Source organism: Chiloscyllium punctatum, chromosome 32 (genome assembly GCF_047496795.1).
Source record: "Chiloscyllium punctatum isolate Juve2018m chromosome 32, sChiPun1.3, whole genome shotgun sequence".
Classification (NCBI taxonomy): Eukaryota; Metazoa; Chordata; class Chondrichthyes; order Orectolobiformes; family Hemiscylliidae; genus Chiloscyllium; species Chiloscyllium punctatum.
Window position 1 is genome coordinate 15,465,686 of NC_092770.1, and position 25,159 is coordinate 15,490,844.

At 41.3% G+C, this 25,159-nt stretch overlaps 1 protein-coding gene across 1 annotated transcript in view; it reads right to left on the reverse strand.

The window, feature by feature from the left end:
- Nucleotides 1–12,971, reverse strand: part of frs2a (fibroblast growth factor receptor substrate 2a) — a 121,281-nt gene extending 108,310 nt beyond the window's left edge. Inside the window, exon 1 of the mRNA XM_072551705.1 lies at nt 12,853–12,971. The gene's annotated coding sequence lies outside the window, so the exon portion shown is untranslated. The remainder of the gene's footprint in view (nt 1–12,852) is intronic.
- Nucleotides 12,972–25,159: the final 12,188 nt, after the last annotated feature.

Sequence of the window (25,159 nt, forward strand, 5' to 3'; positions counted from 1 at the left end):
ATTGGAGCTGCTGTTGAGACAATCAGCCATTGTTAACTTCAGGTTTCGGGGTATGACAGGCTTTCTCCATTGCTTTGATTTGGAGATGCTGGTGTTGGACTATGGTGTACAAAGTTAAAAATCACACAACACCAGGTTATAGTCCAACAGGTTTATTTAGAAGCACTAGCTTTCGGAGAGCTGCTTCTTCAGCAACCACCTGATGAAGGAGCAGCGCTCCAAAAGCTAGTGTGTCCAAATAAACCCGCTGGACTATAATCTGGTATTGTGTGATTTTTATCTCTATTTCTTTGGATTGCATTGCAACTGTAAAATAAAATTAAAAACGTAAAATCTGAAGCATGACAGCTCCAGACCTCGAGTTGGAGACACTATTTTAAAATCACACTCCTATAAAATAGTTTACCCAAAAAGTGAATCAGGCTACTGATATAGGATCATTGAATAGTTTGAGTTTTATTTTCATGCTATGGAATTGTGGAATTTTTGAATTGAATGTCTCAAACTTATTTTTTACACAATTTTACTTTTTTTTTAATCAAAGCCGAATGTCATTTTTTGTAGGTCTTAACCATAGGTTACTCACTTTGAAATCAGAAGGTGGTGGTTTCAAGCAAAATTCAAGATACCTGAACATGAAATTCAGGCTGACACTTCAGTCAAATACTAATGGTATGCTACATTGCCAGACATAATGACTTTTGGAGAAATAAATAAGTTAATTAATTAATTCAGAACCCTGCAGCCCATGCAAAACTTCAGGCACTTGTACCCTACATTGAAATAATGATAACCAAAGACACTGCAATCAGGAAGGCTAACAGATTGTTGGCCCTTACGTAACACCTATTGAAGTATATGAATAGGGAAGATTTACTGCAACTGTACAAAGTGTTGGTGACACCATATCTGGAGTACGAAGAGCAGTTTTGGTCTCCTTATTTAAGTGAAGATTCAATTTCATTGGAGACAGTTCAGGAGAAGTTTCACTCAGATGAGGGATTGTCTTATGAACTAAACAGGTTGGGATGCTACTCACTGGAGTTTAGAAGAGTGAGAAGTGATTTCACTGAAACACACAGGATTCTTAAGCGGCCTGACTAGGTAAATGCTGAAAGAATGCTGCCCTCATCTGAAAGTCTAGGACATTGTCTCAGAATAAAGAGGTACCAATTTCAGACTGAGATTTTGACATATGCACCAGTGAAAGCATACTGTCCAAGTGTATAATGGCCTGGTACAGCAACTGCTTTGCCCAGGACCATATGAAACTACAGAAGGTGGTGTGCACAGATCACACCATCATGAAAGCCAACTTTCCATCCACAGACTCCATTTCCACAGTTTACTGCTGCAGAAAGGCTTCCAACATTTTCAAAGACTCTTTGCATCCTGTTAATGATTTCCTACAACCTCTTCTGTCAGGCATAAAATACAGAAGCTTGAACACATGGACCAGCAGGTTCAGAAACAGCTTCTTCCCCGCCATTATTAGACTGATGAATGGACTCTGCATCCTCAAGTAATGCTGCTCTTGCTAATGTTGATCTCAGCTAGTATACGCCCTGTACAATGTAACCTGCATGCCTCTAAGTCTTTTTGATTTGTACATTCTTGCTTACAACGATCTGCCTGTACTGCTTGTAAACAAAACTTTTCACTGTACTTTGATACACATGACAATAAATCAAGATTAAGAGGAATTTCCTCTCCCAGAGGGTTGCAAGTCTTTGGAACTACTTGTCACAGAGAGCTGTGCAGCAGAGTTCTTGCGTATATAAGACTGAGATACATTCTTGATCATCAGGGAATCAAGGGTTACAGGGAAAGGGCTGTAGTGACATGAGGAATGCTGAATCAACCATTATCCTATTGAATGGCAGAGCAGGCTCGATGGGCTGAACGGCCTACTCCTTTTCATAATTTTTAAGGTCTTAGCAGGACTTTATTGGGTACGAAGTGTTTTGGATGTGTACCATAACAAACCAAAATCTTTTTCTTTCTTCTTATATATGCTTTACCTTATGCATTTATCGATTAGCTTATGGAGTCCACAATGCACAGCCTAATGTTCTGCATGATATACCAGGTTGAGGCTTGATATCTTGTGATGCATTTTGGATCCTGGTGTCTAACAATATTGGACAGAGCAGTTTGTTCGGTCTTCCAGGACTAATTTGTAAGTGAATTGTCTAGAAACTCTGAATTGTATTTTCTGTCTGACTCTGCTTTTGTTCAATAAATAAATATTATCACAGTTCCATTGACAAAGATGGCCCTCCCCCATCCCCATGTCTACATTTTTGGAATACTTGAAGAAAAAACATCTACTTTCAATGAAAAAAATCTCAGCAAAATTTGCATTTCAGAATGAAAGACAGAGAGAGCACAGTAGGGCAGGGTTTGTCAACTACATCCTCAACCTTTCTGCCAGTCTTATCATTGACAATAATCACACCAGAAAACGTAACTCTCATGACAGACGAGTCTCTCAGCGTTTCCTTTGATGAAAACATACTAGTATTATCAGGTTATTATACCACTGTATAATACACCACTCAATAGGAAATCATTTGTGACCAGTTCAACCTCTGAACATGTATTAATAAATATTTTACTTTAAATATATACAATTGATGATCCACCACTGGTGTATAATTCTGCTCTGAAAAGGCACAAATACTTGCTAGTGGATCCACACACACTGACTGATTTGCCTTTTCATTGAAGTCATATACAAAACAATCTTTCTCAGAAGGAAAAAAGTCATTTAACAGGCAGGACTACAACCTGAAATACATAGAGTCAAAGTGCCCTTGCATTCTTATTTCGAATATGTTGCATGAAGCACTTTAGGATGCCTTCCTAAGTGAAGGGCATTAACATGCAGGTTGTTAAGGCTGAAATTGTTGAGACGATTGAGTCAGTTTACTCATTATACATCCTGGCTTTAACGGAACACAGTCCTAGTAGAAAAATCAAAGTGTTGCGAAGAATGAATCTCCCTGTCCTATAGAAATGGTTGTTTTTGTCTTTTTGACAAGCACAATGCTATGGTTGATTAAGAGGTTGTAGACATAATGAAACCAATAACTTTTCCCAGGGAGTTCTTACAGATATTGTAAATGACTAGAAAACTTTTCTCCCCAAGTTTTTTGACAACATGACATTGAAAGTATGATGGCAGTTTACCCAGTAAGATAGTGTATATGCTGTATTTGGAGGATAGGTACACGGTGCCATGCGAAACGCAAGTAATATTCAGCTGTGAAAAAACCAAGGTACATCTTTCCAAGAGTATAAGATGTAATTGCTCATAGGTAAATACTGGATTCTTAGTGGTCAACTTAGAAACTGTTATGTAAACACTGGGTGAATTCACACACGTCAATTAAGAGATTGCAGACAGACTGACTTGCTTTGTATTCCTGGAGAGTTTCTTTGAAGAGAGTAGGATAAAAGGTCGGTACCACATCGAGGGTGGAAGGGCCTGTACTGTGCTGTACTGGTCTATGTTCTTTCTATATGATAGAGAAAGTCAGGTGCACACTTTAAGCGCAACAGGAAGGAATGTACAATTTTTATAAATGGGACCATTGCCAAGCAAAAGGCAGTGCTTTAGCAAACTAGAGAAAAATTGGCAAAATGTTAAGTTCTGCTTCATCAAATAAAATGATGAGTATTTTAATATGGATATGTCAGATAGTTTAACAAAACGCACCTGACATTTTGTTTACATTTGCTGTTGATGCATCAAATAAGTTTCTTAAAATAGGTCCCAACGGAATCTCCTAAATATATGCAGTCTTATCCAACCACAAACTCCTACTGTCTGTGACTGAGATTCAAAATCAATGACCTGTTCAGAGGACTTACTCCATTCTGAATTATGCAATCTTTCAGCCCAATAGATAGCTACTCAGCCCATCACAGATTGAAACAGCTATTCAATTACCTGTAGTCCCTCACTACTTCCCAATGGCCACGAAGTTGGTTTCATAAGCTATGCAAGTGGTTATTGCACACTCCCTCCTTCACTAACTTTCTCAAGATGGCAGCTTCTGTAAACATCCAGTTGAAAATTATTGGCACAATTTGACCAAAATACCCCAAAGTGTTGCATCTATCTTCTGGTACGTATTTTCTAAGGGACCAGTAAGACACTTTTATTCCCACATCAGCCATCCATGCAAAACAACCAATTTGTCAAACTGTGAGGAATCTTATGGACAAGGCAGATAGGAAACCAGGTCCCAGAAGTGAAACATCAACATTTTAACTTCTTTAGAGGAATGAAATAATTTCATATTAATAAACACTCATAGACAACTAGCAAGCAAGTGACAATTCAATCTTTTAAAAATCAAAAATGAATTTCTATGTTGGGAGACTTAGCTTATAAAATGACAAACTTTTGTTACAGTTATACAGTATCAAAATCGTTCCTCCGACCTCCATTCGAAAAATGATCACTGAATTTACCCTTCCCCTAAAGGCTGCACAAATCTTACACTTGCTAATCAAAAACATGGTGTTTCTATTTGTTTCATCTTAAACATCTCACCCAACTCTCACAGAGCAGGCAGCAGAGGTGTTGTGGTAATGTTACTGATCTGGTAATTCACAGTCCTCATCTAATACCCAGAGGACATGGGTTCAAATCTATACCTGGTTGGTCCACGTGACTCCAGGCCCACAGTAACAGAGTTGACTCAACTGAAGTCTGGCTTGCAAGGCTGTTTCATTCAGTTCAGCCAGTGATGCTCATATTCTAGGAATTAATACATTTTTATAAATACACTCTCAGCAGGATACCACTCCACATCCACTATTATTTTGCTGTATTTCCAGGGCAGACCAGCAATCCAAATTACTTAGCATGCATTTTGCTTCATGTAATACTGAATGGTGATCAGTAATAGGAAATTTGGTGGGTAGTTGACATCCAAAGTTGAAAGGCACTGATGCCAATTGCAGCACACCAGCTGAGATTAGCTAAAGTGGTTGGGGTACAGGAACTGAGGGAACTTGGCTATATGCACACAAATCATTGAAAGCGGTATGATCCAGATTTAATTTTTGAATAGAACAGAACAGGACAGAATAGGACACAGCGTGGAATGGCTCTTATTCCTCAATGACTTGCTTTTGCAAGACACTTGGGAGAATTCCACTGATTAGTACAGCTGGATCTTGTATTTCCACCCATGAAAGAAAATAAATTCATGGTTAAAATTTTCGTCTTAATACAGAACTGCAAATGGTACAGGACTAATGTAACACGTGAATACTCCCTTCATTTTTCTGTTTCACAGGAATGGAATTATGTGCTCAGATTACGAGAATGGGTTTGACCCCACAATCCTCTCACTCAGAGGCAAATGTATTACAAGCATACCATAGCTGACCAAGTTGGAAAACCAATTCTTGGGCATTTTAAAAGATGACTTTAAAATCAATTTTCTATATCCACATAAACTAAATATCTTCAAATTCCTTCTGGCAAAAATTATATCAGATAGAATATTAATTCTAACAAAGTGTGCATAGCATTTGTCTTACGTTTAGGAACTGTAAAAATGGCATCAGTTATTAATAATTTAATATAAGCAGCAGAAAGTGCACGGACAGTTTGGATTACCACTAAGAATCATTAGAAGAAAATGATTAAATGTTTAAAGCCCCAAGAGTAATGACAAGCTACATTTTAAATACATACCAACAGATGGCTTACAAAACCAAACTTTCACTCAATTCATTCTTTGAATTCCTTAATTCGATTACAGCTTTTGTAATCATTCCTCTACATCTGCTAGTCTATATATAACAGATCTTATCATGAAACAAGGCCTGTAATATTGTGATAGGCGTAATGCCAAGGGATAGGACAGAATTTTGAAACACAAAAGTACAGTGTCAACAACAGTTTCTCCCTGTGTCGGCGTGGGTTTCCTCCGGGTGCTCCAGTTTCCTCCCACAGTCCAAAGATGTGCCGGCTAGGTGAATTGGCCATGCTAAATTGCCCGTAGTGTTAGGTAAGGGGTAGATGTAGATGTAGGGGTATGGGTGGGTTACGCTTCGGCGGGGCGGTGTGGACTTGTTGGGCCGAAGGGCCTGTTTTCACACTGTAAGTAATCTAATCTAATCTAAAAAAACAATAAGGTAAAAACAATGACTGCAGATGCTGGAAACCAGATTCTGGATTAGTGGTGCTGGAAGAGCACAGCAGTTCAGGCAGCATCCGAGGAGCAGTAAAATCGACGTTTTGAGCAAAAGCCCTTCATAACACAGGCATTTGCATTTTTGTTTCCTCATCATGGTAAATTCCCAATCTTAATGCTGGCAGTATGACAAGGAAAAAGGAAAGAACAACCATCTGCATAGAATTGGGGTGTGTGTGCATGTCCGAGACCCGGGACATTCACACTTAGCTAGGCTTAAACTGGGATGCTATTGGAGCTAAAGACTAATAAGTCTCTTGGAGCTAATGGAATACATCCTAGGATATTAAAAGAAGGAACTAGAGATTGTGGATGCACTCGTAGCAATATTTCAAGAATCCTTAGCTATCAGAAATGTCCCAGAGGACTGGAAACTACCAACGTAACACCTTTATTGTGAAAAGGGAAGGAAACAAAATTAAAGGCAAATATAAACCAGTTAGCTGAATGTCTGTTTTTGGGAAAATGTTGCAGTCCGTTTTCCAAGACATACAAGATTCTTTGGAAACGTGACAGGATAATTGCAGAAAGGTATTCCTCGTCAGTGAGTCATGATGTGGGGGTGCTGGTGTTGGACTGGGGTGGAAAAAGTTAAAAATGGCATGACACCAGGTTATCGTCTGACAGGTTTATTTGGAAGTACAAGCTTTCGGAGCGTCACTGTTTTGTCAGGTAGCTAGTGGAGTAGGATCATAGCGCTCAGAATTTAAAGAAAAAGATCACAGTGTCATACAACTGATACCGTATATCAAACAAACCTAGATTACTGTTAAGTCTTTCATCTTTTAGAATGGGTTGCAGGTTTTGATTCATTAAAAGTAAATCCCAGAACTTCTTTCAAGTCACATTCCCAAGATAACTTAAGGCTTGATTAAACAAAAGGTGACATCTCAGCTTAGGCAATGCATTGCTGAATCGTATTTGTAGATACATCCCATTTTGTTCAAAAAGCACACAATCTGTAGGCAGTCAATATCCTTTATAATCCATGTGACATTTTATAAATTCCTATTTTGGAAACAGAACCAGTCAGACTCAAGTTTGGAATACATACACACTCTAACCTCACCTTAATGTATTGTCTGAGCTGAGATGTCACCTTTTTATATAAAACCTTAAGTTATCCAGGAAATGTGGCTCTGGGATTTACATATTAATGAATTAAAACCTGCAACCCATCCTAAAAGATGAAGGACTTAACAGCAATCTAGGTTTGTTCATTATATTGCAACAGTGTATGACACTATGATCTTTTGCAATAAATTGTGTCCTATGTTCCTACTCCATTAGCTACTTGATGAAGGAACAACGCTCCGAAAGCTTGTACTCCCAAATAAACCTGTTGGACTATAATCTGGTGTTGTGTGATTTTTAACTTTGTCAAGAGAGTCTAGAATAAGAAGGTTTAATCTCAGAATAAGAGTTTACCAATTTAAGACAGATATGCAGGGAAATCTCTTCACTCAGACGGTAGTAAATCTATAGAATTCATTACCGCAGACGGTTGGGTCATTCAGTATATTCAAGATTGAAATATGCTTTTAACCAATAAGGGAATCAAGATTTTGAAAAAAAGGCAGGAAAGTGGATTTGAACATTATCAGATCAGCCATGATCTCATTGGATGGTGGAGCAAATGCAATGTGTTGAATGCCTCACTTTTGCTCTTACGTCTTATAATTTTATTATGGTGATCTCCAGCATGAATTCACATATAAGGAATTCACCTAAGTTAAAAAGCCTTTGCCATCTACAACCACTTTACCCTCCTTTAAGATGTGCCTTAAAACCTACTGCTTTGATTCAAGCTTGCTCAGCTGCGCTAAAGTTTTAAAACAATTGTGTGACCAGCCTTGAGACATCTTATGATGCTAAAAGGTACCAATAATTCAAAGTTATTGTCAAAGTTGTTGGATAGAATTCATGAAGGGAAAATACACACTTATAACAAACAAACAAAAAAAATTGGTCACTTATAAAAGCAGCAAATCCTTCCCTGAACCCCTCTATCTCATGATCTTTCTCTTTAATCTAAGATGCTCCATAAAATCTATCACTTCGACCAAGTCTATTGGTTACAACTGTCTCATTTTTGTTTCAGCCATCTTGCTACATTATAGATGCAAAAGTAAGCACCCCCAAGCGAGGTACACCAACTCAATTCCATGTCTTGCAAAAGGGTCCAAACATTAGAACATTTAGCTGATCTGGGGAATGAAAGTGCTTCCAGTTTCCACGTAAATGCAACCCGGCAGAAGGTTGGTGTTTTTTCAAGAGGTGGTGACAATTGATTAGAATCAAGAAAAAAATTAAACATTGCTGGTCTAAATGGGCAATGGTTTATGTTTTTATCAACTCTATTACCTTGATAATTGGCATTACATGTGGGTATGTTATACCATCTCATGGAAGATGCTGGCAAATAATAATCATATTCCATACTGTACTATAATCTAAATTCTCTGACACATGACAAAACACAGGTATGTCATGCAGTTTTAGGCAAGCTACATTCAACTATGTGCAAAGTTGTAGCAAACATGTCAGACAAAAAGTCAGAAACTCTGTTTTCCTCTCCACAGCTTCTGTCACATCTGCTGAGTTTCTCTAGCATTCTGTGTTTGCTTCAGATTTCCAACATACATTCTGTTTGCAAAGTAGTAATACATATGCTACTGGAGAATGAAACTTGGTAAAGGCCAAATGGCAAGTATTTTGATTGTATCTTTCTGAAAATTACACATTCACTATCACTTGGTCGAGACAGTTTGCAATACGAGCGAGCGTCAACATGTGCCAAGCAGAGTTCAGCCAGTCTGACAAGGCATTTTACATGCATTTCAGCCAAAATAAACAGTTGCAAAAATCAGCTGGCTGGAGACTAGGGCCTATTCACATATAGATACTCTAAGAGAAGATACTCTAATCAGTCTCAAAACATCAAAAGAACCACTATCATACAATACAAAATATGAAACATAACTGAATCAGGTACAGTCACAGGTCTCAGAGAAGCAAAACAGACAGCCAATCTTATCTAGTACAATTTTCCACGCGCTAAAAAGCCTCAAAACTTGAAATGCTGAATGCGATTCATTTTTAGATGGCTTCCAAATCTCAGAGATAAAGTCCACATTACAAGTACAGTATATGTTCTATGTTCTATGTTTTGTAGTCTTCAAAAAATGACATAATAAAAGTCAGTGAAATCTGAGAAACATAAAGTATGTATAAGTGCCATCTAATTCAGCAGATCCGACCTTCAAATATCATGAAGAAATAGGTTTTCTATAAAGTGTCAGTCTTGGATAAATCAGATTACATATATAAAATTCAAGTAATCCTCCAAGCCAAGGAGCAACAATTCGAAACAACTCCGTTCATTAAACTTGTATCTGGTAACATACATGTATTAAACACAGGAGTGTTTAATCATATCTGTATTTATTACAGTCATTCTTCTAAGATGCACAGTTATTGCTGACAGTTACTGTGATGCAAATTCAAATTTCTGCCAACATTATACAACTTAGGTGAAGAAAGTTATCCGATTAAAGTAATATTTCCAACTAATCTATAACTTCTGATTTATCTTTAGCACAACAAATATAACCAAACACTGAATATTTGCCAATAGCATAATTTAGACTTTCTCTTTCTGCTAAACTGCTTTTGTCCTTGTCCATCTCCAGTTAAATCTTCCTTCTTAACATACAATTTGTGAAAATCAGCATTCTTGCTGAAACGACAATCCTCAACTAATCTATGCATCTTTGAAGAAAGGTACAATTTCCCACACAAAATCAAAACCCAGAACTGACAAATGACTCACTTAAATGAAATACATTCCTTGGACTCCAGGTTAGTCTCAAAGTAAAGACCCAGCCCTCTCACTTTGAAGCTGACAGTTCCGATGAGAATTCTGCCTATTTATTCCTGCCTGTTACACCATGCCAATAACAATTCACTCTTATTTATACTTATAACGGTGGTTTCAGAGTGTCTCCTTATCCGTTTATAAATGTAAAGTATACTTGGGCCCAGTTTTTTTCATTGACTCTGTCAACACTTGGCAATGACCTCCAACATAACTATGGAAGCTCCATCTCACAACCACTAATGTGGTATTCAAAAATAAGTCAAGTAGTCAAGTAGTAAATCATGTGTTACATATTTGACTGAATACAGTGAGCTCAGAAATGAAAACTCCGAGATGATATTATAGAGCCTTGAGGTTAGGATAGAACTGATGGTGGGAAAAAAAAAGATGTAATTTTGGTAACCCCCCCCAACTCCCTACATCATAATGACTTCCCAATGTGCTGATGGTATAGTGTGTGGGGTGCAGTGACTGGGACTCAAAAAGTGAGTAGAGTGTGGGAATACTCAGGCTTAGAAATATAGGAGGGAGGAAACTGAGACAGCAGGGGAATAGGGCCCAAGACACAGGTGGGAGGGGTGGGAATTGGGGGCCACGGGTCAGGCGGTGGAGACAAGGACGGAGGTTCCGATGGTGGGCACAGAGGTTCACGTGGGACCTGTGTTGAAATGATTCAACAGACATTATCGGTTCTTAAAATTTGCGAAATTTGCAAATATCATTAACCTTGAAATTGATGACAACTGGTTTGCTCTCACCAGTCACATTTCATTCAATTGAATGATTTAACTTTCCAAGTTGGATAGTCATTGCAGATACTTTCAGAAACAGTGACATTTTCGCAAAATCAAAGTCAGTCATCGTTCTGTTTATCATCATTGGGCATAATTTTATAATTCTGCCCTGCAGCTGCACTTCTATCATGGGGGCTGGTTCATATCAAAAGGGTGGGGAAGATTCAACTTCACATCAGGGGGTAGGGGAGACTGAGGTTGACATTGAGGGAGTGGGGAGACTGAGGTTTACATCAGTGGGGGTGGGGGAGACTGAGGTTGACATCAGGGGATGGAGGAGACAGACATTCGTAATCGGGGTGGGGGAGACTGAGATGGACATCGGGGGAGTGGGAGAGATTGAGGTTCACATTGGGGGAGGTGGGGGAGATTGAGTTTGACATCGGGGGAGATTCAGTTTGACATTGGGGGTGTGGGGGAGGTTGAGGGTGACATCAGAATGGGGGAGACTGAAGTTAACGTCAGGATAAGGGAGACTGAGGGTGACATCAGGTGGCGTGGGGGAGACTGAGGTTGACATCAGGGGGCGTGTGGGAGACTGAGGTTGGCATCAGGGGGCGTGGGGGAGACTGAGGTTGGCATCAGAGGGCGTGGGGGAGACTGAGGTTGGCATCAGGGGGCGTGGGGGAGACTGAGGTTGGCATCAGGGGGCGTGGGGGAGACTGAGGTTGGCATCAGGGGGCGTGGGGGAGACTGAGGCTGGCATCAGGGGGCGTGGGGGAGACTGAGGTTGGCATCAGGGGGCGTGGGGGAGACTGAGGTTGGCATCAGGGGGCGTGGGGGAGACTGAGGCTGGCATCAGGGGGCGTGGGGGAGACTGAGGTTGGCATCAGGGGGCGTGGGGGAGACTGAGGTTGGCATCAGGGGGCGTGGGGGAGACTGAGGTTGGCATCAGGGGAGACTGAGGTTGGCATCAGGGGGCATGGGGAGACTGAGGTTGGCATCAGGGGGCGTGGGGGAGACTGAGGTTCACATTGGGGGAGGTGGGGGAGATTGAGTTTGACATGGGGGGGATTCAGCTTGTCATTGGGGGTGTGGGGGAGACTGAGGTTGATATCGGGGGTGTGGGGGAGACTGAGGTTGATATCGGGGGGTGTGGGGGAGACTGAGGTTGATATCGGGGGGTGTGGGGGAGACTGAGGTTGACATCAAGGGGGTGTGGGGGAGACTGAGGTTGATATCGGGGGGCGTGGGGGAGACTGAGGTTGATATCGGGGGGTGTGGGGGAGACTGAGGTTGATATCGGGGGGTGTGGGGGAGACTGAGGTTGATATCGGGGGGTGTGGGGGAGACTGAGGTTGACATCAAGGGGGTGTGGGGGAGACTGAGGTTGATATCGGGGGGTGTGGGGGAGACTGAGGTTGATATCGGGGGGTGTGGGGGAGACTGAGGTTGATATCGGGGGGTGTGGGGGAGACTGAGGTTGATATCGGGGGTGTGGGGGAGACTGAGGTTGATATCGGGGGGTGTGGGGGAGACTGAGGTTGATATCGGGGGGTGTGGGGGAGACTGAGGTTGACATCAAGGGGGTGTGGGGGAGACTGAGGTTGATATCGGGGGGTGTGGGGGAGACTGAGGTTGATATCGGGGGGTGTGGGGGAGACTGAGGTTGACATCAAGGGCGTGTGGGGGAGACTGAGGTTGATATCGGGGGGTGTGGGGGAATTCTAAAGATTACGTCGGGGGGGGGGGGGGAAGATGTGGGGGTTAAAGTCTAAACCAGGAGAGGCAGGGAGACAGCGGCTGAGGCTGGTTGGGGTCTGGGGGCAGGGGTCAGGGTAAAGCAGTCAGGCTCTGGACCTCAAGACGCTGGAATTCGTAAACACGGGGGTGGGGTCGAGGGGGTGGAATGGAGCCTGACCCCGGGGGTGAGTAATCCCTCTCCCCCCCCCCCCCGAGGCTCAGGTCGCTCGCAGCCGCTGGTTACAAACAGACTCGGCCCCTGCTCAGGACTCACTTCACTTCGCTGGCCCGGTCCGACCCGACCCGACCCAGCCAGTCCCCGGGATCCCGGGAGAGTCGCTGACAGTCGCCGGGACCAGGATCCGAACCCGCGGCACCGCTTCCCGGAAGAACACAGGCCTCAGGGGGCGGGGCTTCGGAGAGACCTTCCGGGTCAGACTCAGGGAGGAACCACCCTCCTCCAGTGTCAGGGGGGGGGAGGGAAATACCACCCAGTGACAGGGGGGGGGGGGGGGGGGTGAGGGAAATACCCATGGGGGGGGAGGGGGGTAGAGTGTAAAATACCTCTAGTTACATAGGGGTGTGAGGTGTGAAACAGAACTCAAATCTGTCACAACAGTCAAACATATAAACAAATAGACACTCAATAATTGAGCTACATATATGTAGTTGCTGATTGATGTCAGATTGTTGCTGAGGTACTCAGATGTAGCTGAGATATAAGTGGGCAAAGCATTGAGATATGAATTCAAGTAGCCAATATTTCCTGAGGTAATATTGAAAATTCTGTTGCTGGGAGACTAGACTTTGATTAGATTAGATTACTTACAGTGTGGAAACAGGCCCTTCGGCCCAACAAGTCCACACCGCCCCGCCGAAGCGCAACCCACCCATACCCCTACATTTACCCCTTCCTAACACTACGGGCAATTTAGCATGGCCAATTCACCTGACCTGCACATCTTTGGACTGTGGGAGGAAACCGGAGCACCCGGAGGAAACCCACGCAGACACAGGGAGAATGTGCAAACTCCACACAGTCAGTCGCCTGAGGCGGGAATTGAACCCGGGTCTCTGGCGCTGTGAGGCAGCAGTGCTAACCACTGTGCCACCGTGCCATTCACTTCCCCCCTCTGTCACTGCTATGGAGGTAGATCACAGACACCTGTTGATAGCCCCTAGAACCATAATGAACAAAAAAAAATGTAAAGAAGCAAGACTACATTATTTCAATGTGTAAATGCTGGTAGGTCAAACCTATTCAAAGTTGCTGTCCACAATGTGATTGTATCAACTGATGGTGATATGAAAAGTCTCCCTACAATCTAATTCGGACATGGAGTTGGTATTATTTCCTGATGCTGGACACCAAGAGTAATGCTGAGTCTTCCCTAGTGACAGAGTCAATGTTTTGTCACTGTCTCTCAATTCTACTTCAGGACCATCTCACCTGGCCATGTGTAATGCAGTTAAAATACTTCCCAGCTTGCATCAATGGCTGAAAGCTTATTTTCTGTTGAAATTGTTGGTAAACATTTTCAAGGCAATAAAAATTCATTTTAAAAGTGAAATTCCTCAAAGGCAAATTTGCTGAATGTATTTTGTCATGCAGATTGGCATCGAGTCAAAAACAACACTCCTAGGTTAAACGTAGAAAGAATTGTTAGGTTATTGGGTTGAAATCAGAGAATTTCCACTCTGGAACAATATTTTGTAGTTCAGCATTTATTACTGGTTAGTTCAATATAGTAATGAGATGTTCTTCTTGTCCCTCATGAAAAATACCTTGCTCACACTTGATGTCTGCCCTCACATATTAGAATGACTATTTGTGTATGTGGGGATTGGAGGCATATCTGAGATGATTCAATGTTTGCTAAAAAGGGAGCAATATAAAATCAAAATATTTAAAAATATTTCTGGAATGTATAAAGACTTATTTCAAAAAGGAGTTTATAGTTCCAATTTCATCAGCCCAAAAACAACACATCATCTGAACTGTTAAATGAACATGTTTAAGTCAGATGATAATTAGAGTCATAGAGATGTACAGCAAGGAAACAGACCCTTCAAGTCCAACTCATCCATGCTAACCAGATATCCTAACCTAATAGACAACAGACAATAGGTACAGGAGTAGGCTATTCTGCCCTTCGAACCTATACCACCATTCAATATGATCATGGCTGATCATTCCTAATCAGTATCCTCTTCCTGCCTTATCTCCATAACCCTTGATTCCACGATCTTTGAGAGCTCTATCCAACCCTTTCTTAAATGAATCCAGAGACTGGGCCTCCACTGCCCTCTGGGGCAGAGCATTCCACACAGCCACCACTCTCTGGGTGAAGAAGTTTCTCCTAATCTGTGTCCTAAATGGTCTGTCCCCCTCTCTCTGTCCCCCCAATTCCTGGCTCATAAATGGCCAATTCCTGGCACATATAAATTCCCTTAAGTTCAGGTCCTTCAGCCTCAGGGAGATTGCTTGTGTCTTCCCCAGTGAACACAGATCTGAAGTACCAATTCAATTCTTCTGCCATTTCTTTGTTCCCCATAATATATTCCCCTGTTTCTGTCTTCAAGGGCCCAATTTTAGTCTTAACCATTTTTTTCCCTTTCACATACCTAAAAAAACTTTTACTATCCTTCTTTACATTATTAGCCAGTTTACCTTCGTACCTCATTTTTTCTCTGCATATTTCCTCTTTAGTAATCTAGTCCCATTTGCCAGCACTTGGGCCCTATCCCTCTAAACCCTTCCTATTCATATTCCCATCCAGAAGGCTTTTAAATGCTGTAATTTTACCAGCCTCCACCACCTCCTCTGGCAACTCATTCCAAACAAGCACCACCCTCTGCATGACAAAGCTGCCTCTTAGATCCCTTTTAAATCTTTCCCCTCTCACCTTAAACCTAAGCCTCTAGTTTTGGACTCCCCCACCCTGGGGAAAAGACCTTGTTTATTTACCCTATCCATGCCACTCATGATTTTATAAATCTCTACAAGGTCACCTGTCAGCCTCTGACGCTCCAAGGAAAATAGCCCCAACCTATTCAGCCTCTCCCTATAGCTAAACCCTCCAACACTGGCAACATCTTTGTAAATCTTTTCTGAACCCTTTCAAGTTTCACAACATCCTTGCAATAGCAGGTAGACCCGGACTAAATGCAGTATTCCAAAAGTGGCCTGACCAATGCCCTGTACAGCAGCAAGATGACCTCCCAAATCCTATACTCAATGCAATGACCAATAAATACCAAACACCTTCTTCACTATCCCATCCACCTGGGACTCCACTTTCAAGGAACTATGAACCTGCACTCCAAAGTCTCTGTTCAGCAACACTCCTCAGGACCTTACCATTCAATGTATAAGTCCTGCCCTGATTTGCCTTTGAAGCAATAGTCTTATGTTAGACTACAATTTTTAAAACTAATTCATTCACAGGATGTGGGCATTACTGGCAAGACAGCATTTATTGCCCATCTTTAATTACCCTGAGGGCACTTAAGAGTCAGCCTCGTTTCTGTGGGTCTGGAGTCACATGTAGTCCATACCAGGTAAGGACAGCAGTTTCCTTTCCTAAAAGACAGTAGTGAACTAGGCAGCTGTTCCCCAGCAGTCAACAGTGGTTTCTCTGTTTATCTTCATTTCAGACTTTTTAAAACTTGAATTCAAATTCCACCATTTGATTAGATTACTTACAGTGTGGAAACAGGCCCTTCAGCCCAACAAGTCCACACCGACCCTCCGAAGAGCAATCCACCCAGACCCCTACATTTACCCCTTCACCTAACACTCCAGACAATTTAGTATGGCCAATTCACCTAACCTGCACATTTTTTGGACAGTGGGAGGAAACCCACGCAGACATGGGGAGAATGTGCAAACTCCACACAGACGGTTGCCTGAGGTGGGAATTGAACCCAGGTCCCCAGCCCTGTGAAACAGCAGTGCTAACCACCATGCCACCGTACCTGGGTCTCTGGATTAATGGTCTGGTGATCACTACTGCTAGGCTATCACCTCACCCCTTTGAGTTATGAATGCTTTTAAGTGTCATCCATAATAAACTTTTCAACTGATTTGATTCTTTTCTATGAAGACATCAGTTTTTTTAAAAAGCAGCAGCAGTGTATTATTAGGCTATAATCATAATCTCATTGTGGTGCCAGGAAGGATTTGTTTGTCATTATAAATTATATTTAATGACAACATAATTAGACTTGTCATTTGGAATATCAACGACTCATTTCATTTAACAATTATCATTTTTTGTTTATGACACTTAAAAATAAATACAACTTCACATGTTTGAAATGACCTCACAATGTCACCCTTATTCCCTTTGACAACATAAATGTTTTACAATTGTATAAAGTTAAAAATCACACAACATCAGGTTCTAGTCTAATAGGTTTATTTGAAAATTCAGAGCGCTGTTCATTTGTCAGGTAGCTGGTGGAGCAGGATTATAGTTCACAGAATTTATAGTAAAAGATCATACAACTGTCATACAACTAATGTGATGTATTGAACTAACCTAGATTGCTGTTAAGTCTTTAATCACTTAGGATGGGGATGCAGGTTTTGATTAATATGTAAATTCCAGAATTTCTTTCAAGTCACAGCCCCAGGATAACGTAAGGTTTTGTCAGTATGTTTAAAAAAAGTGACATCTCAGCATAGACAATGCATGCAAGATGTGAAGTTAGAATCTATCTGTATTCCAACCTGGAGTCAGTCTAGTTCTATTTCCGAAGTAGGAATTTATAAATTGTCACTGACTGGACGCCTTCAGGTTGTGTGCTTTTCAAACAAAATAGAACGCATCTGCAAATACAAAACTGCAATTGTATATGATCTGATCACATAGTTTGTCTCCACAGCCCCGAAGGATTCCGATTCCAATGATTGTGATCTCCATTAGGAAACCAAAATAACCGAATTTACTGATCGATTCTACTTTTTGAAGGTTTTACTTTAAGACGACTCAAAACCAACACAAATTACACAAGAATGAGCAAACTATTTATACTTCAATAAAAATGGTATATTTCCCATTATCAATAAATATGTATCTTATGTAACCATAAGCATTCATATCACTTCCTGCTCAAATGAGGCATGACATAGCTACACAATTTCTCAATATGGTGTTCTTTATTCGTGCAGGGTAGGTCATGAATCCTACTGATGAAGGTGTTCACCTTCAAGTTTCATGGATAGGAATATCATCAGCAAGGCATGCTTCTGCAAAACCCCTCTCCCTTGGGCACAGCAGGTCGGATGGTGTAGCTTTCTAAAGTTCCTTTTCAAGCAGCTGACCATGAACACTCCATGAAAACACCAAACACCTTTGGGCCATTTCTGCAAAAGCAACAAGCTCTTTAGTGGCTCCTCATGATTCACAGCTTTGCAGGTTAGATCATTTTAGCAAGCTCATGCATTGCATCCAAGAACTCCTGACCCCTTGTCTGTCAAACAGAAAAACTGACCTATTCCAGAGCTTTTTTTGCTTCACCTCATCAAAAGAATGCTTTATATTTCTCTGACTTTGCATCTGTGCACTGATCATCTTGACCTTCCTCACCACAATCCCCTCTCCCCCCTGCTCCTCTGCTTTTAGATCTTTGTTCCTGACCACCACACAGCTTCTTTCTTAACTCCCTGTTTGTACTAGATTCAAGTCAGTCATTGTCACATCATGTGGATGAATATTTCTTATTATCCTAAAGGCTGACAATTGATCTCTTTAGAAATAATGCAAATTCCTAAAAATCATTTTCAAACATTTCATTAAAAATAATTACAGATTTTACAGAATCTGCTGACTGGGCCATGTTCAAACAGTCGGCAGGTACCTTGGACGAGTATACAACCACCATCACAGACTTTATCAGCAAGTGTGTGGAGGACTGTACACAGAGTAAGTCAATCCGGTGTTCCCCAACAGGAAACCCTGGATGAATCAGGACATACAGAACCTGCTAAAAACCAGACGTGAGGCCTTCAGATCAAAAGGCCCACTCAAATATAAGGAATCCAAGTATGACCTTTGCAGAGCCATTAAGACAGCCAAGGACCAATACCCGATCCAAACTAGAGACCCAGACAGATACACGGCGACAATGGTAAGGACTGAATGACATCACAGGTTCTTAAAAGAAACAGTGCAAGATAGCAGACGACGACATATCCCTCCCAGATCATCTCAACACCATCTATGCTCACTTTGAGATCCTGACAAATCTATGCCGACAGTCATCACAATAGAGGTCAGATCAGTTTTCCTTTGTGTGAATCCAAATGATGGGATCAGACGGAGTACCAGGCCCTGTACTCAGTACGTACAGATCAACTGGCAGAGGTCTTCTCGGACATCTTCAACCTCTTCCCGTAGCAGACCACTATCCTTGCCAGTTTCAAGAGGGGCCACATCATCCCTGTGCCTAAGAAGGCTGATGCAGCAATTCTCAATGACTACCGACCAGTGGCCCTAACGTGCTTTGAAAGGCTGGTCATGGCATTAATCAACTCCAGCCTACCCACTACTCTTGACCCACTCCAATTTGCCTATTGCACCAACAGATCCATGTCAGATGCCATATCACTTACCCTTCACTCCTCCCTAGAATATCTTGGCACCATGAACAGCTACGTAAGAATCCTACTTATTGACCACAGTTCAGCCTTCAACACTATTATCCCCTCAAGACTGATTACTAAACTTAGTGATCTCGCACTAAGCTCCACTCTCTGCAACTGGATCTTCAGTTTCCTGACCCACAGCCCACAATCAGTGAAGATTGGGGACAATATTTAATCTTCACTAACACTCAACACTGGAGCCCCCTACTATACTCGCTGTATACCCATCACTGTGCTACCAAATACCAGACTAATGCCGTTTACAAGTTTGCTGATGACACCGCCACAATCGGTCGAATCTCAGATGGCGACAAAACAGACTACGGACGGAAGGTGGAAGACCTGGAAAAATGGTGCATTGAGAACAACTTAGCTCTCAATGCCAGCAAAACCAAGGAACTCATTATTGACTTTCTGCAGGATGTTACTCATGCCCCCCCTTCACATGAACTACGCAGAGGTGGAACGAGTGGAGAATGTCAAACTCCTGGGAGTGGTCATTCACAACAAGCTTTCTTGGACTCATGTGGCCACACTGGTTACAAAAGCCCAACGACGTCTCTTCTTCTTCAGGCAGCTGAGGAAATTTGGCATAACGGCGAATACCCACACCGACATTTATAGGTGCGCCATCGAGAGCATTCTGTCTGGATGTATCATTACCAGGTATGGCAACTATATTATTCAAGGTCAGAAACCGTTATAGAGAGTGGTGAACTTGGCTTGGACAATCACAAAGGCCAACCTTCCATCTTTAGAATCAATCTACCAGACCTGCATTCAAGGAAAGGCCACCAGCATTCTTAAAGATCCATCCCACCCTGGCAATGTTTTTCTACAACCTCTACCATCGGGGAGAAGAACACACGCACCAGCTGGTTTTGAAACAGTTTCTACCCTCCTGTAGTTAGAATACTGAATGGACTCGCAAACTCTTAACATTCACCTGTACCTGTGTTTTTGTTTTTGCCACTGTTTACCTATTATTTATTTATCTATGCTACTTAACTATATGATCTGCCTGAATTGCTTACAAGACAAAGCTTTTTCACTGTGCCTCAGTACACGTGATAATCAATTCAATTCAATTCACCTGAAGAAATTACAAATTTTATTTGCTATACTGCTTCCAGCCTCAAATATCATCTTTAAAGAAATAGAAATACTTACTTAATTCATGTTATGCCTAGGTACAAAATATTTTCTAATCAACTGTTCAGGGATGTTATATACCTCTGGAGCAGCTGGGACTTGAATCTAAGCCACTTGGCTCAAAGGTAGGGACACTAGAACATATGCTGGCTTTGGTGATCTGGATTAGTACTCAGCCTTTGCACTGCTGGCTTTCAGTTTACCGGGATTGAAAGCATATAAATCTCCTCTTAGCTTTAGGACCCCTACCAGAAATTAAATTTGAGCAGAGTGAGTTCACTTCGGTAAAGATAAACCTCAGCCTCAAATCATCCATCATGTGATATAAATTGGCCCACAGTTGACAATCTTATTGGGTTGCTTGTGAGAGTATTGCTGTTGAGTTCAGATACTGTTCAGGTGGTGTGAAAGGCGAAGGAACCTTTCTCCTGCACGTAGCTTTGCAATACCTGGCCGACAGTATTGTGCACGCGTCCAAAAAGGATATCCCTCATTATTCATAAGAATACAGGAAATAGGAGCAGGAGTAGGCATCTGGTCCCTCAAGCCTACTCCACCATTCCTTTCATGGACTCCGCTCCACTTTCCCACTTGCTCATCATAACCTGGAATTCCTTTACACTTCAAAATCTATCTATCTATGCCTTAAAAACATGTAATGAGGCTGCCTCAACTGCTTTACTGGGCAGGGAATCTAACAGATTCACAACCCTTTGGGTGAAGAAGTTTATCCTCAATTCAGTCCGAAATCTGCTTTCCCTTATTTTGAAGCTATTCCCCCTCGTTCTAGTTTCACCCACCAGTGAAAACAATCTCCCTGCTTCTATCTTAGCTATTTCCTTCATAAATGTATGTTTTGATAAGATTTCCCCCTCATCCTTCTAAATTTCAACAATCGTAGTCCCAGTCTACTCAATCTCCCTTCAAAAGCCACCTCTTTGAATTCTGGAATCAAACATTTTTAAAATTTAATTCAAAGGTTTTGCAATGCACAATTTTTGTAACGATACTGGGGAAATCTTGACTTTGTAAAATTAAGAGATCACTTAGTGCTTCATTCTTAACAACCAAGAATAGTGCATTGTTACTCCTTTTCTCTTGTTTCAATAGTTCTGTTTGTGGCCATTTTTGTATTCTGCTCAGATTCTTAACTTCTGTCTTAAAGAGAACCCACCAAAACTGTCACAGTTGAAATATCAGGGTTAGAGTGGTGCTGGAAAAGAACAGCAGGTCAGGCAGCATCTGAGGAGCAGGAAAATCGACGTTTCATCAGGGTTGCCTGAAACATCGATTTTCCTGCTCCTGGGATGCTGCCTGACCTGCTGTCCTTTTCCAGCACCACTCTAATCTTGACTCTCATCGCCAGCATCTGCAGTACACACTTCATGACAGTTGAAGTACCAACAAGTCCAAAATGGTCAAATTGCCATTGGACCTGCATCAATTTTTGAAAGGCAAACAGTTGAAGATCCATCACCAATAAAAATCACACAGCGAGAACTTTGGAAACTACTTTTCATCCATCAACATTGGAAAGAAAACAACATCCTCTGGTGACAAATTCAGACTCCCATAATCTCCAATATTGAGGATCAAAGGGAAATAGCTGTTATTTGATGGCCCCTAGTGGTTAATATTGTAACTGCATATTAGTCTTTATGCACAAAAAGTTTGGAGATAGGGATTTCATGATGATCAAAAGTGAAAAATCAAGAATAAATGTAAAAGAATTGTATAACTAATTCTGTAACATGATTTTAATGACACCTGAATGACTGATATGAAATGTTACATAATCTTTTCCTAAGTATAGCTGCTTTCTATTTTTGAAATACAAACCTTTGAAACTTTCAAAACAATGTTAACCAATTTGATGAAATATGATCATCCATATTTGAAACAAAGTTTCTTTTTTGCTTTTATGTGAAGAGTAAATTATACCAAACATCAGACTAATCAAGATTGTGTGGATTCGATACAAAACTGGTTGCTTGTATTTAATGGGAATATTTTATAAACCTTTCTTGAAACTCAGCCATTTCAGAGTTGCCTCTATTATCCATATTGAGGTTCAGCAATCAAAATACCAATCACTGAGAAATATAACATATGAACAATTTTATGCAGTTTTTGCAATAACTGCCAATGGGTCTTTAGTCATATGAAATGGCTAAGCTAATCATTGTATATTAAAACACTTTCCAATTTAACATCAAATTAAATATATTTATCAATTTGGCCCAAACAATATAGTAGTGTAGTAGTGATCATATTCAACTAGTAATCCAAAAGTCCAGGCTAATGCTTTAGGGACATGGGTTCAAATCTCATAAAAGCATTGGGTGGAAGTTAGGTTCAACTGGTAAACCTGAAATTAAAATCTACTGTCAGTGACAAAGAGCAGGATGATCATGACTGGTTTTGGTTCTTAGTGTTCTTCCATGAAATGGTGTAGTTCAAGGGCAATTAGAGACAGGCAACAAATGCTGGTCTTGCCAGCAACACCCATACCCCATCAAAGAAAAGCAAGTTTAAAATAACTATACTGCCTTACAAATAAGTGAGATCATTTTAAATAAATCTATTTGGTCTGAAGTACTGGAATTTGGAAAAAAGTTATCAATAGAATTTACATAATTAGCTAATCAGTTCCAGTGAAAATACATTTATCTATCAGCCATCCAGGCCTAATCTTTCATAGAACATAACAGCACAGTACAGGACCTCGATGTTGCACCAACCTATGGAACCAATCTGAAGCCTACATTATTCCATTCTCGTCCATATGCCTATCCAATGACTATTTAAATGCACTTAAAGTTAGCAAGTCTATTACTGTTGCTGGTAGTGCGTTCCACACCCCTACTACTCAGAGTAAAGAAAATACCTCTTACATCTGTCCTACATCTATCACCCCTCAATTTAAAGTTATGTCCCACTGTGCTAGCCATCACCATCCACAGAAAAAGCTCTGTCTGACCTATCTAACCCAATGATTATCTTATATGTCACAATTAAGTCACCTCTCAACCTTGTTCCCTCTAACAAAAACAGCCTCAAGTCCCTCAGCCTTTCCCCATAAGACCTTCCCTCCATACCAGGCAACATCCTAGTAAATCTCCTCTGAATCCTTTCCAAAGCTTCCACATCCTTCCTATAATGCAGTGACCAGAACTGTATGCAATACTCCAAATATGGCCACTCCAGAGTTTTGTATAGCTGAAGCATGATCTCCTGGTTCTGAAACTCAATCCCTCTACCAATAAAAGCTAACACACCGTATGTCTTCTTAACAACCCTACCAACCTGGGTGGCAACTTTCAAGAATCTACGTACTTGGACACCAAGATCTCTGCTCATCTACACTAACAAGAATCTTACTATTAGCCCAGTACTCTGCATTCCTGTTACTCCTTCCAAAGTGAATCACCTCTCACTTTTCCACATTAAACTCAATTTTGCCACCTCGCAGCCCAGCTCTGCAGCTTATTGATGTCTCTCGGTAACCTACATCGGTCGTCACTATCCACAACTCTACTAACCTTAGTGTCAACCACAAATTTACTAACCCACCCTTCTATGCCCTCATCCAGGTAATTTATAAAAATGATAAATAACAGTGGACGCAAAACAGATCCTTGCAGTAGGAGAAAGTGAGGACTGCAGATGCTGGAGATCAGAGCTGAAAATGTGTTGCTGGAAAAGCGCAGGTCAGGCAGCATCCAAGGAACAGGAAAATCGACGTTTCGGGCATGAGCCCTTCTTCAGGAAGCCTGAAGAAGGGCTCATGCCCGAAACGTCGATTCTCCAGATCCTTGCAGTACCCCACTAGGAACTGAATTCCAAGATGAATATTTCCCATCAACCACCACCCTGTCTTCTTTCAGCTAGGAGAAAGTGGTGAAAAATGTGTTGCTGGAAAAGCACAGCAGGTCAGGCAGCATCAAAGGAGCAGGAGAATCGACGTTTCGGGCATAAGCCCTTCTTTCAGCTAGCCAATTTCTGATCCAAACCGCTAAATCAACCTCAATCCCATGCCTTCGTATTTTGTGCAACAACTGTAACTGAGTTGGTCGCACAATTGTTGTTGAATCAAGTGTGGACTGAAGTTTGTCTCCAGGATTAGGCACAATATTTCGGGCTGCCACAGCAAGGGCAGCAGAGAGGCACTGTGGCTGAGATATTAATCTGATGATTTTAAATACAGATGGAAAGAGATCCACCACCCTATTTCTCTGAGTTATCCTTTGCTGATTTTTTTTTAAATTGGCCAAAATGCAATCAACAGCAGTGGAAAGAGATTATTTGATAATAATCAGATAGCTGCTGTTTGTCAGGGATCTCTGAATACAAATTGGTTGTTGGGTTTGTCACACAATATACAGCAACTACATTTCAAAAGTACTTCATTGGCTATGAATTGCTTTCAGAATGTCCTGAGGTCATGAAAGGTATCAAATAAAATCTTTTATAGCCACTAAGGAGCGGAAATAAGTCTAGAGATACAAAAGTTAGCATCAGTAACCATGAAATTGCCAGACAGTCATAAAAGCCTATTTGAATTTTCTACCCACCCTCAAGCGCTAGTACGTCTGCTCCTTCAATCCCACAGCAGTGTGTTTGCCCCTTAATATCTCTGTGAACTGGTCTCGTAAGGCACTTTGTTGCATAGGAATGAATAATAGCGATCTAATGATGCCCGCATCCCATAACCAAATTAAAATGTTTGGATAGGAAGAAAAGGGAATATTTTAACATTAGATCTTATGAGTTTAAG